Below are 16410 nucleotides of genomic sequence, written 5' to 3' on the forward strand. Positions count from 1 at the left end.
ATTGGAGAAGATAATTTTGACTAGTGTCACCTTTTAATTGGGGTGTGCAATTTGATGCAATCTTGAATCGATTCGGGTCGAATTGGGGGTAATTTGCAAATTTGACCCCAAATCAAATCATCCTCAAAATAGACAGCCCGGTTCAGGTTTGAGGGGAATCACCCCTGATTTGACCTGAATTGATTTGGGTGATTTGAATGCCATTTTGGGGCCTGTTTTGCTGGGAAAATGGGCCTCAGAATGGCGCTTTTCCCCAAGGAGAGCTGATCTATCCATTGGGGTCAGCAGGTAGATCAGTCCTATGCTCCAGACCATGTCTGCCTGCCTCAGAGGACTGGTCTACCCAGATAGGCCAGTCCTCCAAGGAAAACTGCTGCGCCAAGTCCAGAGCAGAGGGCTGGTCTTCCTGCCAATCACAATCACAACCTGTTTTTCCAGGGAGCTGGTCTACAAATTGGGATTGGCTAGTACTCCAGTCCTCCACTCTGGACTTAAAGTATATGCTGATGGGATCTGAGCTGTCGGTGACTGACCAGGAGAGGGATCTTGGGGTCATGGTGGACAGCTTGTTGAAAGTGTCGACTCAATGTGCAGCAGCTGTGAAAATGGCCAATTCCATGCTAGGGATCATTAGGAAGGGGGATGAAAATAAAACTGCTAATATTATCGTGCCCTTATACAAAACTATGGTGTGGCCACACCTGGAGTACTGTGTACAATTCTGGTCACCACATATAAAAAGGAAATTGAAGAACAGGAAAAGGTGCAGAAGAGGGCAACCAAGATGATCAGGGGCCTGGAGCACCTTCCTTATGAGGCAGGATTACAGCACCTGGGGCCTTTTAGTTTAGAAAGAAAGATGACTGTGGGAATAGAGGTCTATAAAATCATGCATGGTGTGGAGAAAGTGGAGAAAGAGAATTTCTTTTCCCTCTCACATAATACTAGAACCAGGGATCATCCCATGAAATTGTTTGCCAGGAAATCTAGGACCAACAAAGGGAAGTACTTTTTCACACAACGCATAATCAACTTGTGGAATTCTCTGCCACGAGATGTGGTGACAGCCAACAACCTGGATGGCCTTAAGAGGGGTTTGGATAACTTCATGGAAGAGAGGTCTATCATTGTCTACCAGTTGTAGGGCTAAAGGCCACCTCCAGCCTCAAAGGCAGGATGCCTTTGAGTACCAGTTGCAGGGGAGTAACAGCAGGAGAGAAGACATGTCCTCAACTCCTGCCTGTAAGCTCTCAGCAGCATCTGGTGGGCCACTGTGTGAAACAGGATGTAGGACTAGATGGGCCTTGGGCATGATCCGGCAGGGCTGTTCTTATGTTTGCATGTCAGTCCACCTCGGAGGACTGGTCTACTCTAAGGTGGGCAGACATGCTGTCTACCAATTGGGATCAGCTGGTAGACCAGCTTTCCCTGAAGAAGAAAAAAAGCAGTATTTTGAAGCCCATTTTTCCTGGAAATATGGGCCTCAAAATGGCCGTTGAATTACTTGAATCGATTTGAGTGATTCAAGGTTGATTTGTCAAGGCAGCCGGCGAAGCCAGTTGTTTTTGATAAAGCTCGAATCGATTCACAAAAAATGATTCATGCACACCCCTACTTTTTACTATCTTGCATTACCAAGAAACCTGCCAAACAGCCTTGTTCTACACCAGGGCTGTGCAACTTTGGCCAGCCTGCAGATGTTGTCCTACAGCTCCCATAATTCCTGACTGTTGGTCACTGTGTCTGGGGATGATGGAAGTTGTAGTACAAACCCAGCTGGGGGGGGGGGGACAAAGTTGTGCAGCCCCTTTAGATGCACTATTAAGTAGGGAACCCTACCCGCTGGTTCTGCTATAGATAGGAAGGGTGTGCATTTGATTCGTGACGAGCCAAAAATGGAACAGAATGGGATTCCTTCAGGTTCATTTTTGTTAGTTAAAAGTGAACATGATGTGCTTTGAATGGGTTCCTCATTTATTATGCTTTGGCCAGGTTGCTTACCTTGTCCAGCTGCACCAGAAGTCTGCTGCTCAGCTGCCTGCCATCTTGTTTTCTTGCAGTGCCCTGGATGAACGCTCTGTCAGGGGCATCATGGGATAACAAAATGGCAGCCACCTGGTGATGGCTGCATTGAGTCCCTTGGAGGCAGAAATCAGTAAAAAGAAAAAAGGGGTGGAGGGGGGGGAGAATAGAAAGAAAACTGGGGGAAAGAGGAATAAAGGCTCAAAAACAGATATAAGGAGATGAAAATAAAACAACTCTGTTCAAATGAATACTTATAGGAAAGCCATTTTTAACAACTAAAATAAAATCAACAATAAAACAGCTTTTTTACTTGCATGCCCATAACAGGTTGTTTTCAAAACCCCTTTCAGGTGAGAGACTTGAGACTCTCCCTACTCTTCACAGCAACTTTTTTTTAAGTAGAAAGGTTCATCCCAAAGGAGCAGTTGTGCTCCTTTTGTGCTTCATAGACCAAACAAAAGTGCCATCTATTCCAGATTCTAAGGGATGTAAGAACATAAGAACAACTCTGCTGGATCAGGCCCAAGGCCTATCTAGTCTAGCACCCTGTTTCCTACAGTGGCCTCTGAGAGGCCTACAGGCAAGAGGGGAGGAGATGCCCTGCTGTTGCTCACCTGAAACTGGTATTGCCTCTGAGGCAGGCAGTGGCCTATAGCCATCAGAGTAGTAGCCATTGATAGATCTGTCCTCCATGTCCTTTCCTCTAGAATGGGATTTCTCAACCATGGGTCTCCAGATGTTCTGGAGTCCAACTCCCATTGTCCCCTGTTGTGGCTGGGGATGGTGGGAGTTGTAGTTGAACAACATCTGGGGACCTCAAGTTTGGAACCCAAGAGCTTCATGGTCCCAGTTTGCTCCTTAATTCAAAACATCAACATAGGAAATTCAGCATTCTACTCTGCTCCCTCTTGGCAATTCCTGCCCTCATAGGAGTATCATGCTGCAATGGTGCAGTGATGGGAGAAGCCAGAACTGGAAGGATTTGTCTTTCTGTGCCATAGGAAGCTGTCAGGATTTAGCCCTGGTGATTTTTTTTAAGGGAACCTTTTTATGACTGAAAATCATGCTTGCGGTGCTTAGGATGAAGCACGTCCCCTTGTATTGCTATAAGCTTTACTTTTGCCAACACAGCTACTAATATTCTATGTCAGATGAAGTCTTTATCTTCTTTGTGAAGAAGATAATCTTTACTTAAATGTGTTGGGCTTAAACACAGATAATTTTTGCAATAAGAACAACCCTGATGTATCAGGTCCAAGGCCTATCTAGTCCAGAGTCCTGTTTCACTGGTCCACCAGATGCCTCTGAGAAGCCCACAGGCAAGAGGAGAGGGCACACCCTCTCTCCTGCTGTTGCTCCCCTGCAACTGGTATTTAGAAGCATCTTGCCTCTGAGGCTGGAGGTGACCTATAGCCACCACACTAGTAGTCATTGATAGACCTGTCGTCCATGCATTTGTCTAAGCCCCCTTTAACGCCATCCAAACTAGTGACCATCAAGACATCCCAAGGCAGAGAATTCCATAGATTAATTATATGTTGTGTGGGAAAGTACTTCCTTTTGTTGGTCCTGAATTTCCTGGCCATCCTACATAGGCTGCACCCTTTGGAGTTTGCCTCCTCCTTTCCCCCTCTGCTCTTTTGGGTGTCACCCTCCTTTCTTTCTTGCTAAAAAAAAAAAGAGGGGGAAAAAAGAGTCATTACTGATGGTTTTGCATGTATTAAAGGCTTAGAGATTCCAGACAGTGGGCCATTACTCATCAAAAGTCAAAGGCAGCTTACAGAAGTACCTATTTCAAGTCATTCTAAACGGCCTCACAGGTACAGAGATACCCATATTTCCTCGTCGTTTCATTAGCTGTGGACCCAGAGTAGAAAAGCGACATTCCCTGCTGACTCAATTTCTTCTTTAGCACTTCAGTTATGAATTTCAGCAATAAAAAGATCCCTCTCACAAAAGGTATGGACTTCACGTGTATCTTAACTGATTTCTGACATCTCCCACTTAAAAAAAAAAATTCTTCGGAAACAGGGCTGGGAAACACTTCTGCGCTGCTGCCAGTCACTGCAGATGATACTGAGCTAGACAGACTAATCTCCTGACTCAGGATAAGGATGTTAAAAAATACTGTAAACCAGAGCCACATCAAGATACTTTCAGGCAACAGGTGTGGCCCATTCCCACTTTCCTCTCCCAATCCCAGCTGTCCCACACTGCCTTGTCCCACCTGCCGTAGGCTTAACCCTTGGTGTGTGGGCTGGTTATTTGCCCAGTACCCCAACAGGGTGAATAACCAGCTGGGTTATTAATGCTGCAGTGGGCAAGACAATGCAGAGAGGAGAGCAGGAATGAGCCACACCTGTGACTGATTGACCCCCACCCCCAACCCACTGGTCTCGCCCATCCTGGCTGCTAATGTGGTGAAGAGTTTCTCCGCTCTCCATCTCCACTGAGGAAAAAGCTTCACCTAGTGACATTTCTGCATGCTAAGCTGTTATGAAAAGTCCAGAGCTGGGCAAGAAAAATCGATGCCAATGGTGCTAACTGGGCAAAGAGGCACTTTTTAAAATGGTGGCTCTCTTATTGCTGGCGGAGCAACGGTCCCTATTCAAACCAGCACATGGGATAGTTCACCAATGAGAGAGGAAGCCACCCAAGCAGCTAGCGAATTGCTTGCTAGCTGGCATGTGCAGACAGGAAACCAGCACTTGTCCCCCAGTTCCGGCCATGCCCTCTGATGCCAGCATATTGGCATTAGGGTGTGGCCATTGCCAGTGCTTGAACTGGCACTGCCAGCACAGCAGGCCTCCCAGGGGCTGTTGCTGATGTCTCCCTTGTCATTTTTTTTAAGGATGGTCAGCTCCTTTGGGATAGGGAACCATTTTCTCGTTCTTTTTGGCCTTCTGTTTGCTACATAAACCACTGATCTCTTTGCCCTATACTAGAGGGACAGGCAATAGCCTGTACTGGAGTTTTCACTCAGAAGAAAGCATGAGGCAATTGCCAAGATGCGTCATGCAAGCAATTAGACATGTGAGGCTGGTTTTTGGAAGGTTCTTCCCAGGACTGCCAAGGGACGTGCAGAAGATCACACACAACATCTCTCTCTCGCTCTCTCTCTCTCTCTCTCACGCACACACACACACACACACACACACACACACACACACACACACACCGCCTACCACAGCCACTGAGTTATGTTTGCTTTTCCTTTTAAGACTGGAGATAGAGAAAGCAAACAAAAGGAACTGAATCTATGTGGCAGTTGCAGAGCAGGAGAGGGGCTGGGTGAAAAGTGAGAAGGAAGTGGGTAATCCTGATGTTTGCCCAATCTCTGCAAAAGAAATGCTGCATTAGAGCTGCCAGAACAAAACTGTAAGAATAAAACTTGGCCAAAAAAAAAGAAAAGCCAGACAACCCCCAAATCCCTATTGAAATACTGTTGATCATATATTTTATTTTTATTTATTTATTTATTTGACATACTTTTATACCACCCAAAACTCACATCTCTGGATGGTTTACAACAAGAACAACAACAAGAAAATTAAAACATTAGTTAAAACAAATAAATGACAGCAACAAAAATTAAAGCATTGGTTAATTGGACAGCAAAAAGTTAAAACATTACAACCATTTAAAATTTTAAAACCAATATTTTAAAAGAAAGTTAAAACTATTAAAACAGTATTTAATTAAAAGCCTGGGTGAACAGATGTTTCTTTAAAGATTTTTTTAAAAATTGTCAGAGAGATATGAAACCCTTTTAAAGAAGGAATCCCAGGATGAAAGAATCAATTTCCCCAGATCATTATATAATCAAATTATCTCCTTCCCCAATGTTTCCACTGTCCAACCGCTGCAGATACTCATAGGATTAGTTCAATGGTCCCAACATGCAAAGAGAGGTGAGGATGCAACAACAGTATGTTGGGAGCAGGGACTGTGTGGGTGGTGGGGGCTGCTCATCCAAATGGCCTCTAAACACGTGCTACAAAAGCCTGTTTAAACCGGGTTTGGGAATGCTTGGTTAAGGGCCATACGGATGAACAGCTTCCACACATAAGGACATCCTGACAGTGCATCAGGCATCTTTCAGTGACGTCAGGACAGGTGTGCTCTTGGCAGTCCCTGCCCTTCTTAGCATGTTGGGCCCACGGTCATTTGAAACACCCCATAGTTCTTCTGAAATGGCGGTTACAGAAATGCTTATCGCCACATTAACGAAAGGGAATCGGCTGGGGAATCATTCCAGGAAATGATAGACAGGATGAAAGTCGGATAAAAATGAATGGATCAAAAAGGTTAATCTAATTTAGTAGTCTGATTCTGACAGAGACCTACCAGATGGTCCAGGAAGCCCACAAACAACATGAATTTGACAGCTTTCCTTTCACTGTCATCCCCCGCAACTAGGATTCAAAGGTATAATTCCTTCCCAATATAGAGGTTCCATTTAGCTATTGCAGCTATGAGAGATCATCCTTCCATGCATTTGTCTGATCCAGCACCTGAAGCTAGTGGCCATAATCATATCTTATGGCAATACATTCCATCAGCATGCATTATGCAGAGAAATGCTTGTCTTCTTTTTTGTCTGTAGCCTATTGCCAATCAATTTCATTGGGTGACCTTGAAGAATATGAGTTATGTAAGTTTCCAATGTGTCCCTTGGAGGGTGCAAAGTTGGGGACAAGCAGCCCATCAGCCACACTCCTCCTTCATCCCACCCCCCAAGTATCTAGCACGTGCAACACTAAGGAGGTCTGTTGCCTCGCTCCTCATTTGAGCCACAAGAGAGGTGACTGAACTTCCCAGGGCTGTGTGAGCTTGATATTAAATGAAAGGTGTGCTTTTTAACATGTTCAGTTAAACAACCAGTGCTCTTTATCTCGTTCAAAAATGATCTAGAAGTTGGAGCAAGCAGCTAAGTGGCCAAATTTGGATCTCTCCAAAGTGTGGGAGTAGGTGACAAAATGGCAAATGATGTTCAATGTAAGCAAGTGTAAAGGGATGCAAACTGGGCCAAAAAACCCCCAACCTCACATATACACTGATGGGATCTGAGCTGTCGGTGACTGACCAGGAGAGGGATCTTGGGGTCATGGTAGACAGCTCATTGAATGTGTCAACTCAGTGTGCAGCAGCTGTGAAAAAGGCAAATTCCAATGTAGAGATCATTAGGAAGGGGAATGAAAATAAAAATGCTGATATTATAATGCCTAACTGCCCTCTAATGGCGCAGTGGGAAAGAAACTTGACTAGTGAGCAAGAGGTTTATTTAATTTAATTTATTTATTTACCATATTTTTTTATACCACCCAAAACCTACGTCTCTGGGCAGTTCACAACAAACAATGACAACAGAAAACAGGTTGCCCCTTTGAATCCCCTCTGGTATGTTTCTGAGACTATGGGAAACACCTATATCAGGCAGCAGCAATATAGGAAGATGCTGAAAGGCATCATCATTATTCATAAATGATCTAGAAGCAGGGGTAAGCAGCGAGGTAGCCAAATGTTCAAATGATACCAAACTCTTTTGGGTAGTGAAATCCAAAAAAGATTGTGAGAAGCTCCAAAAGGATCTCTCCAAACTGAGTCAGTGGGCGACAAAGTGGCAAATGCAGTTCAATGTTGGCAAGTGTAAAGTGATGTACATTGGGACGAAGAACCCCAACTTCAAGTATATGCTGATGGGATCTGAGCTGTCGGTGATTGACCAGGAGAGGGATCTTGGGGTCATGCTGGACAGCTCATTGAAAGTGTCGACTCAATGTGCGGCAGCTATGAAAAAGGCCAATTCCATGCTAGGGATCATTAGGAAGGGGACTGAAAATAAAACTGCTAATATTATAATGACCTTATACAAAACTATGGTGTGATCACACTTGGAGTACTGTGTACAGTTCTGGTCACCACATATAAAAAAGACATTGAAGAACTGGAAAAGGTACAGAAGAGGGCAACCAAGATGATCAGGGGCCTAGAGCACCTTTCGTATGAGGCAAGGTTACAACAGCTGGGGCTTTTTAGTTTAGAAAAAAGACGACTGCGGGGAGACACAATAGAGGTCTATCAAATCATGCATGGTGTGGAGAAAGTGGAGAAAGAGAAATTCTTCTCCCTCTCACATAATACTAGAACCAGGGATCATCCCATGAAATTGATTGCCAGGAAATCTAGGACCAACAAAGGGAAGTACTTTTTCACACAACCCATAATCAACTTGTGGAATTCTCTGCCACAAGATGTGGTGGCAGCCAACAACCTGGATGGCTTTAAGAGGGGTTTGGATAACTTCATGGAGAAGAGGTCTATCATTGGCTACTAATAGGAGGGCTAAAGGCCACCTCCAGCCTCAAAGGCAGGATGCCTTTGAGTACCAGTTGCAGGGGAATAACAGCAAGAGAGAGGGCATGCCCTCCCTGTGGCTTCCAGAGGCATCTGGTGGGCCACTGTGTGAAATAGGATGCTGGACTAGATGGGCCTTGGGCCTGATCCAGCAGGGTGGTTCTTATGAGACAAGAGAAAACAAAACTTTTGGAGAATCTATCTATCTATCTATCTATCTATCTATCTATCTATCTATCTATCTATCTATCTATTACATTTATATACCACCCCATAAATGCATCTCTGGGCGGTTTGCAGATTAAAACATAAACAGCAATTAAAAAAATATATCATTTAAAAACCTTTAAAATAACTCTTGATAAAACTTTAAAACACTATTTTTTAAAAAAATGGTTGTGATTAAATTAGTATATCATGCTCATTTCCTTTAAGGCAGGGTTCTCCAACGGGGGGCCCCAGATGTGGTTGCATTACAGCTTGCATCATCTCCAGCCACAATGGTGCTTTGCTAGCTGACATCCCTTGCCTCTAGGGGATATGAAAAAGAGAGTTTGCCTTATTGGTGGGGTTTTCAAGCCCTAAGGTTGGCCTGGAGTTTCCAAGAATTGGTTTCAATCTCTAGGTGACTATGGAAGACAGTCCTACGTAGGGGTGTTCATGGAACCGGTTTTGCCAGTTTTGTTCGAATCCAAACCAGAATAGAACTGACCCGGCCTGGTCTGGTCTGAACTGGTTCGCAGACTGGTACAAGGTCTGCTGGTAAAGAGAAATCCAGTGAGGATTCCCCTTTACCAGTGAAGGGGGGGGGGGGTTCCCTAGGCCTAGAGGGGGTGGGAGGGCAGACAGGGTACTTCCAAAAACAATTAGCAGTGGCCACAGGCCGGGGGGGAAGTGGGGGTGGCGGCAGTTCTCTGGTGTGGTTCGGACCTCCCGTGCATGTGCGGACACCATTTTAATGATCGCCACACATGCATAGAGGCCAACAGCTACACTGGCTGCCAATATGTTTCCGGGCAAAATATAAAGTGCTGGTTATTACCTTTAAAGCCCTGAACAGCTTAGGTTTGAGTTACCTAAGAGAGCGCCTTCTTCTACATGATCCCCTCCATACATTAAGGTCATCTGAAGAGGTCCATCTCCAGTTGCCACCAGTTCTTCCAGTGGCGATGCAGAGGCAGGCCTTCTCTGTAGCTGCTCCTGGGCTGTGGAATGCACTCCCTGCAGAAATCCATAATTTGAATTATTTATTGGCTTTCAGGAGAGCCCTTAAAACCTATCTTTATGGCCTGGCCTTCCAGGGTTTTAAATGATTGATTAAATGTTTTAAAAAAATTTAAATTGTTGCCCTGATTTCCAGGGGTTTTAGCTGTTTAATTGGTTTTATTGTGTTTTAATAGTTTGATTTTAATTGTTAATTTGTTTTAATTGTTTTTATTGTGCTGTAAACTGCCCTGAGCCATTTTGGCAGGGCGGTATATAAATCTAATAAATAAATAAATACATTTGTGTGACCACACATACATGGAGATCACTAAAATGGCCTCTGCATGTGCATGGAGGGCTGAATCGGGCCAAAGAGCTGACCTTGGCTACTTTGGGGGAGGATGGCAGAGGTGGGGGGGAGCCACCCCCACTGCTGCCCCCCACTGCCTCCCCTCCTGCCCTCTCTAGGCCCAGGAAAGCCCCCCTGCCCCTTTAATGCCCCTTTACTGGTAAAGGGTAATTCTCACCAGATTCCCCTTTACTAGTATTATTCATTCATTCATTCATTCATTCATCCATTCAATTTCTGTACCGCCCTTCCAAAAATGGCTCAGGGCAGTTTACACAGAGAAATAACAAATAAGATGGATCCCTGTCCCCAAAGGTCTCACATTCTAAAAAGAAACATAAGATAGACACCAGCAACAGTCACTGGAGGTACTGTGCTGGGGGTGGATAGGGCCAGTTACTCTCCCCCTGCTAAATAAAGAGAATCACCACGTTAAAAGGTGCCTTTTTGCCCAGTTAGCAGGGGTTTCCAGTAGACCCCTGAACTGGTCTGAATCAGTCCAAATCAAACCAGGACCAGTCCATTTTAAACTTGGACCAGCTCCCCCTTTTGGGGTGGTGGTCCGGTTTGATCCCAGACCACTCAACCACCCCTGGTTCAAGTCAAACCTCAGTTTGAAAGAGACCAATTCACCCATCCCTAGTCCTAGGGTTTGATACTATAGAACATATTTAATGGCTTGATGTTGTGAAAAATACTGGAACACATGTTGGAGGAAAAAATATCTCCAGGAAAAACTTCAATCAAGGTTGGCAGCCTTATTCACTGCCCAGATGCCTAGGTGTTCCCTGGATTCTAGGCATGTGACCCATAGATGAAATTAGCTGGCCTCAGCCTTCATGCCATTGAAAATAGAACTTGAGTGGCTGGTTTAAATGTTTTCCACCAACCTGAATTGTCCCCTTTGCTAAGCAGGGTTCACCCTGGTTTGCATTTGAATGGGACATAACATGTGTGAGCACTGCATGATATTCCTCTTAGATGATGGGGCTACTCCAGGAAAAATACAAATATGATGAATATTTATATACACAAAAGTTCCCAAAACAGTTTACATAAATATAAATAAATAAAATGGCTCCCTATCCCCAAAGCACTCACAATGTAAAAAGAAAAAAGAAACATAAGATAGACAGCAGCAACAGCCACTGAAGGGATGCTGTGCTGGGAATGGATAGGGTCAGTTGCTCTCCCCTGCTAAATATAAGAGAATCGCCACTTTTAAAAGGTGCCTCTTGGCTCAGTTAGCAGGGGATGAAGAGCAGCTGCCTGCTTGCATGCAGAAGGTTCCAAATTCCTTCCCTGGCACCACCAAGACAGGGCTGAGGGAGATTCCTGCCTGCCACCTTGGAGAAGCCGCTGCCAGTCTGTGCAGACAATGCTGAATTAGATGAACCAATGGTCTTACTCGATGTATGGCAGCTTCCGATCTCCCTATGTTCACCTTATTGAACATCAGTTCCCAGAGTTGTTTGGGGGATGCCATGACAGTTGAAGTGATTGAAAAAGGAAAGCCAGATATAGTGAAGGTAGAGCTTTAGTCTCTCAGAGCGTGATTAGAAATAGCAGGAGCACCCGCATCCATGGCATATATTTGAAACTGGAAGTAGCAGTCAGTCCATTTGGAAGGCTTTATCGGCCTTCTTCACTTTGCTGCCAGACTTTGCTGTTTGTTTTGTAGACATTTATTAAACCTTCAAAGGTGACTGGGCAAATTTTATCTTGAAAACTCATCTTGATTGCACACAATAAAAAGTGGCTGTCATTAGTGAGGAGAAATGCCTCGGTTCTTGCCTCGGTTTGCCAATTGATCGGGGCGGGGGACCGGGGTGGGTGGGAACCCAACCTAGCTTGCTCCTGTGTCTAACAGCAGCATGAGCAGCAGAAATCAGCAAGCCTATTTTTCCACTTCATGGAAATAAGTATTATCACCTCTTAATTCCTGCAGATCAGACTATTAAAATGTATTTGTCAAATTTGTATTTGTTTTATTTAAAAGGCAGAACTACAGAAGTTGGCTCAAAGGTCGACAACCCAGCCCTATTCCCCGCACCTGCTGCCCCACATTAGAGCAGTGCCTTTTGCGGTAGCAGCCCATGCTAATGGGCTGGAGGGGCAGAAAAATGAGCCCCAGCTGCTTTGGGGCCAGCAGCCACTCTCTTGCTTTCTTCTGGCCCCGCCCCCTCTGTCATTGAGCAGTGCAGGCTGGTCATTCACCCAGGAAGGAAGGGAAATCCCCAAATGGGTGGATGATCAGGGTTGGGGACTTCCCTCCCCTAACAGGTGAATGGCCAGACTACACGGGTCAATTACAGCCAGTACGGAGCCAGGAGGGAGAGAAAGAGAGCGGTTCCCAGTACTGGAGTAGATGTGGCTCATTTTCCACCCCTCCAGTTTGTTATGCAGGCCACTACTGACCAGAAGCCTGCAAAGAGAGCGAGAGAGCGAGAGTGAGATAGGTTTGCTATGTCCCCAGGAATTTAGGGTAGCCCCCGGATTTTGGCTCCTCCACCCCGCTGTTAAATTCCACCCGGATTTACACATATTTCAAATGCCTGGATTGCCCAGATTTAACTCTGGAACCGATCACATGGGAGGGCAGAGAAGGAGGGGGAAGTATACAAATATGTCAAATAAATAAATAAATAAAATGCAAATTAGTTGCTGCATAATTTGCATACTATTCAAATTTGCATACTATGCAGATTAGGCCACCCGGATTTGGGAAGCTTAACTATGGCAAACCGAGAGAGGGAGGGAGGGGGCGGTGTGGGAGTGGGAGAGAGAGAATTCAAATGGGACTTGGAACCAGCTGCTGGTGACAGACAGTGTTCCCTCTAACAGGAATTCCCAGATGTTGTTGACTACAACTCCCAGAACCGCCAGCTTCAATGGCTTTTGCTTGGGATTCTGGGAGTTGTGGTCAACAACATCTGGGAATCCCTGCTAGAGGGGACACTGGGGATAGAGACATGACAGAGTAGCCCTTAAACTGCCTTTTGGAAAAACTCCCAAAGGAGCTGAATAGCATCTGATTCGGGATGACTCATCCCTAATGAATGATTGCATCAATGTTTTGGTTCCTCAAAGTGTGTATAAGGCAGAACCTGGCAATGAGTCTGTAGAAACAACTGACAATTAATTCAAATGGCTAAATATATTATCGGTGGCACATCCATCATGTGAATATGCTATTTCCAACTGGGCGTTCACTTCTTGGAGAAATACACACACCCGTTTACATGTACGTATTTATATGTATGTATGTATATACAGAGAGAAAGATAGGCAGAGATCCAGAGAGCTACTTCAGGCATAGCCAAGGCCTTGGGTGTGTACAGTGGAATTTTTATACTTCTTTTTCCTTTGAACACGAGATGTCCCAAACTGCTTATGAAACTCTCTCCCCACATTCCAAAGAGATGTGCTATGGAGCATTTGGGATGGAGTGGGGGCAGGGCTCTGTTCAAGAAAATCGAGCCCAAATCAACCTTGAGCGTGTGGAACCAGCCACACGGTTCTTCAGATCTAGGCCACAGACAAGCTCCATTAATAAGAGATTTTCTGCATATTGTGGGCAGAACCCTCAAAATATGACGAGCCCATCAAAAACACGACCAAACGTTCTTTGTATGTGGGATTCTAATCCTCCAAGACTTCACTTAATATGGCCGACTTGTCGTCAGCATTGCTGTGGGTCGATTGGTTCATTCTTACATCTTTTGTCGAAATGCCACACAGTGCAGAGGCTGGGATGTGACTTGGAGAACCATTTCTTCATGTTAGACCACAAGTGCCCCCTACATCATTTTGAAGCAAGTGACCTCATCTTCTTACACACAGGAACCTAGGAAGCTGCCTTATACTGAGTCAGACCCTTGGTCCATCTAGGTCCATAATGTCTACACTGACTGGCAGTGACTCTCCAGGGTTGCGGGCAGGGGTGTCTCCCGTCCCTACTGGAGATGCCAGGGAGTGAACCTGGGACCTGCAAGCATGCAGATACTCTTCCACTGAGCTATGGCCCCATCCCGTAATAAGAATATCTTCCAGAGCTTGTGTTGCCCATCCAAACACAAACCAAGGCACACCCTGCTTAGCAAAGGGAACAGTTCAAGCTCACTACCGCAAGACCAGCTCTCCTCCTAGAACAATTATATCCAGCAGCAAAATCCAGTATAGCACATAATCTGAAATCTCCTAAACAACCTTCTAAAGCAGGGTTTATTAACCTTGGGCCCCCCTATGTTTTGGACGACAACCCTCATCATCCTCAGCCACAAAGACCATATCTGGATGATGGGAGTTGTAGTCCAACAACATCTGGAGGGCCAAGGTTAAAAAACCCTGTTCTAGAGAGTAGTGGGTTGAAGAGATCTAGAAAACTGATGACTGTGCACACACTTACTCATCAAGAACATGGGCCATGGGTGTGGTCCTGGTGTGGTCCAGGGTGGGTCCTGACCAACACCAACAGCTCAATACAAAAAGTCATAATTACTACTCCTATGAGGGCTAAATGTTGAAAGATTGCTTGTATATTGTGTAACTTTTTCTATTGAGCTTTAACTGTTCTAAGCCACCTTTACACTGCAGTGTTCTTCAGTGGCCTATTAACCAAGAGGGTGGTTGCTCCTTTGGTTAACGAAACATTAGAAAAACACAATTCTCCTACAAACAATACAATACATTGTCAAAATTCCAAACAATACTTCAGCAGCACCAGAGGGGTTTGGCTTGGCAGGCTGGAAAGTGGATGGCGTTCATCATGTGTGTGCATTTATTTACTACATTTTGATCCTGCCCTTCTCCTAAGCAGGGGCATAGCCTTCTCAATTTCTCACGGGGGGCATGGGGCACATGGGAGAAGAGGTCTTGTGGTAGCAAGCATGAATTATCCCCATTGCTAAGCAGGGTCCACCCTGGATTGCATTTGAATGGGAGACCACATGTAAGCCCTGTAAGACATCCCTCTTAGGGGACGGGGTCACTCTGGGCAGAGCACCTGCATGCATAGAGCACCACCAGCTTTTCTCCTTGTCATACTACTTCTAATCAGAGAATAAAAGGGCCCTGAGAGGCAGCCGTGCCTCCGAAGAACTTGCTGAGTTGCTACAAAGACAGCACAGGACTGACTGTGTTGTTCAACTGACTGATGAACTTGAGCACGAGAGCTTGCTGATGCTACCTGACAGGGGCGGGGGCATTGCCTCCTCCAAGAAATCCAGAGGAGGGCTTGAGCCCTGTTGCCCCCACCTGGCAGCCTGGTTGGGGCTTGAGCCCCACAACCCCACAAAAGTTCACACCCCTTCTCCTAAGGAATTCTGGGTGGCATGCACAGTCCTCCCCTATTTTACCCTCACAGCAACCCTGTAAGGTAATTCAGCTGAGAGTGGCTAGCCCAAGTCACCCAGTGAGTTTCACTACTGAGCGACGGATTTGTGACAGATTTGAACCTCGGGGTCCCACATCCTGGTCTGACACTTGCCGAGGGCTAACTTTCAATAGATCGCAGTGAGGGAGCTTGTGCCATCCATTCCCCACATGGAGATCCCCACAGAAATTTCCCCACAGAGATTTCAGTTCTAAAGCCCCAAAGATGGAAGCTAACCCTTGCTAACTGAGCAAAGAGGCACCTTTTAATGTATGTATGTATGTATTTAACATGTTTATATGCCACCCAAAACTCACATCTCTGGGCAGTTTACAATAAAACAAATGTTACAAATGTTAAAACAATGACCAATTCTATAAATCTGATTAAAAGTCTGGATAAGACTTTTGAGGATACCATGGACAGCCAGGAAAACAAACAAATGGATCTTAGAAAAAATCAATCTAGAATTTTCACTCGAGGCACAAATGACCAGGCTCAAACTATCACACTTCGGACACATTATGCGAAGATCCAGCTCCCCTGAGAAGTCCATAATGCTGGGAAAAGTTGAAGGAAAGAGAAAAAGAGGATGGTCAGCAGCAGCAAGGTGGATGGACTCTGGACTCGATTACAACAGCAAGGAATGCACCACTGAGAGACCTTAAAGGCCAAGTTGAAGACAGATCATCCTGGAGAAAATCTCTATGTGGTTGCTAAGAGATGACCCTGATTTGACAGCACTTGATCAATCATCAATCAATCAGTTAAAAGCCTGGATGAACAACTTCATCTTAACAGTCCGTTTAAAAGCTTTCAGAAAATGGGGAGGCTCCTATTCCATCAGGGAGCGCATTCCAAAGGTGGCGATGGAGAAGGCCTGTCCCTGAGTGGCCACCAGACGATCCGGTGGCAACTGCAGAGAGACCACCCTGGATGATCCTAAGGGGGGGGGGGCCGAAATGGAGAAGGCATTCTCTTAAATATTCTGGGCCTAAACTGTTCAGGGCTTTATAGGTTATAACCAGCACTTTGTATTTTGCCCAGAAACATACTGGTAGCCAGTGCAGCTCTTTTAATATAGGTGTAATGTGGTCTC

The sequence above is a fragment of the Hemicordylus capensis genome, chromosome 4 (genome assembly GCF_027244095.1).
Source record: "Hemicordylus capensis ecotype Gifberg chromosome 4, rHemCap1.1.pri, whole genome shotgun sequence".
NCBI lineage: Eukaryota > Metazoa > Chordata > Lepidosauria > Squamata > Cordylidae > Hemicordylus > Hemicordylus capensis.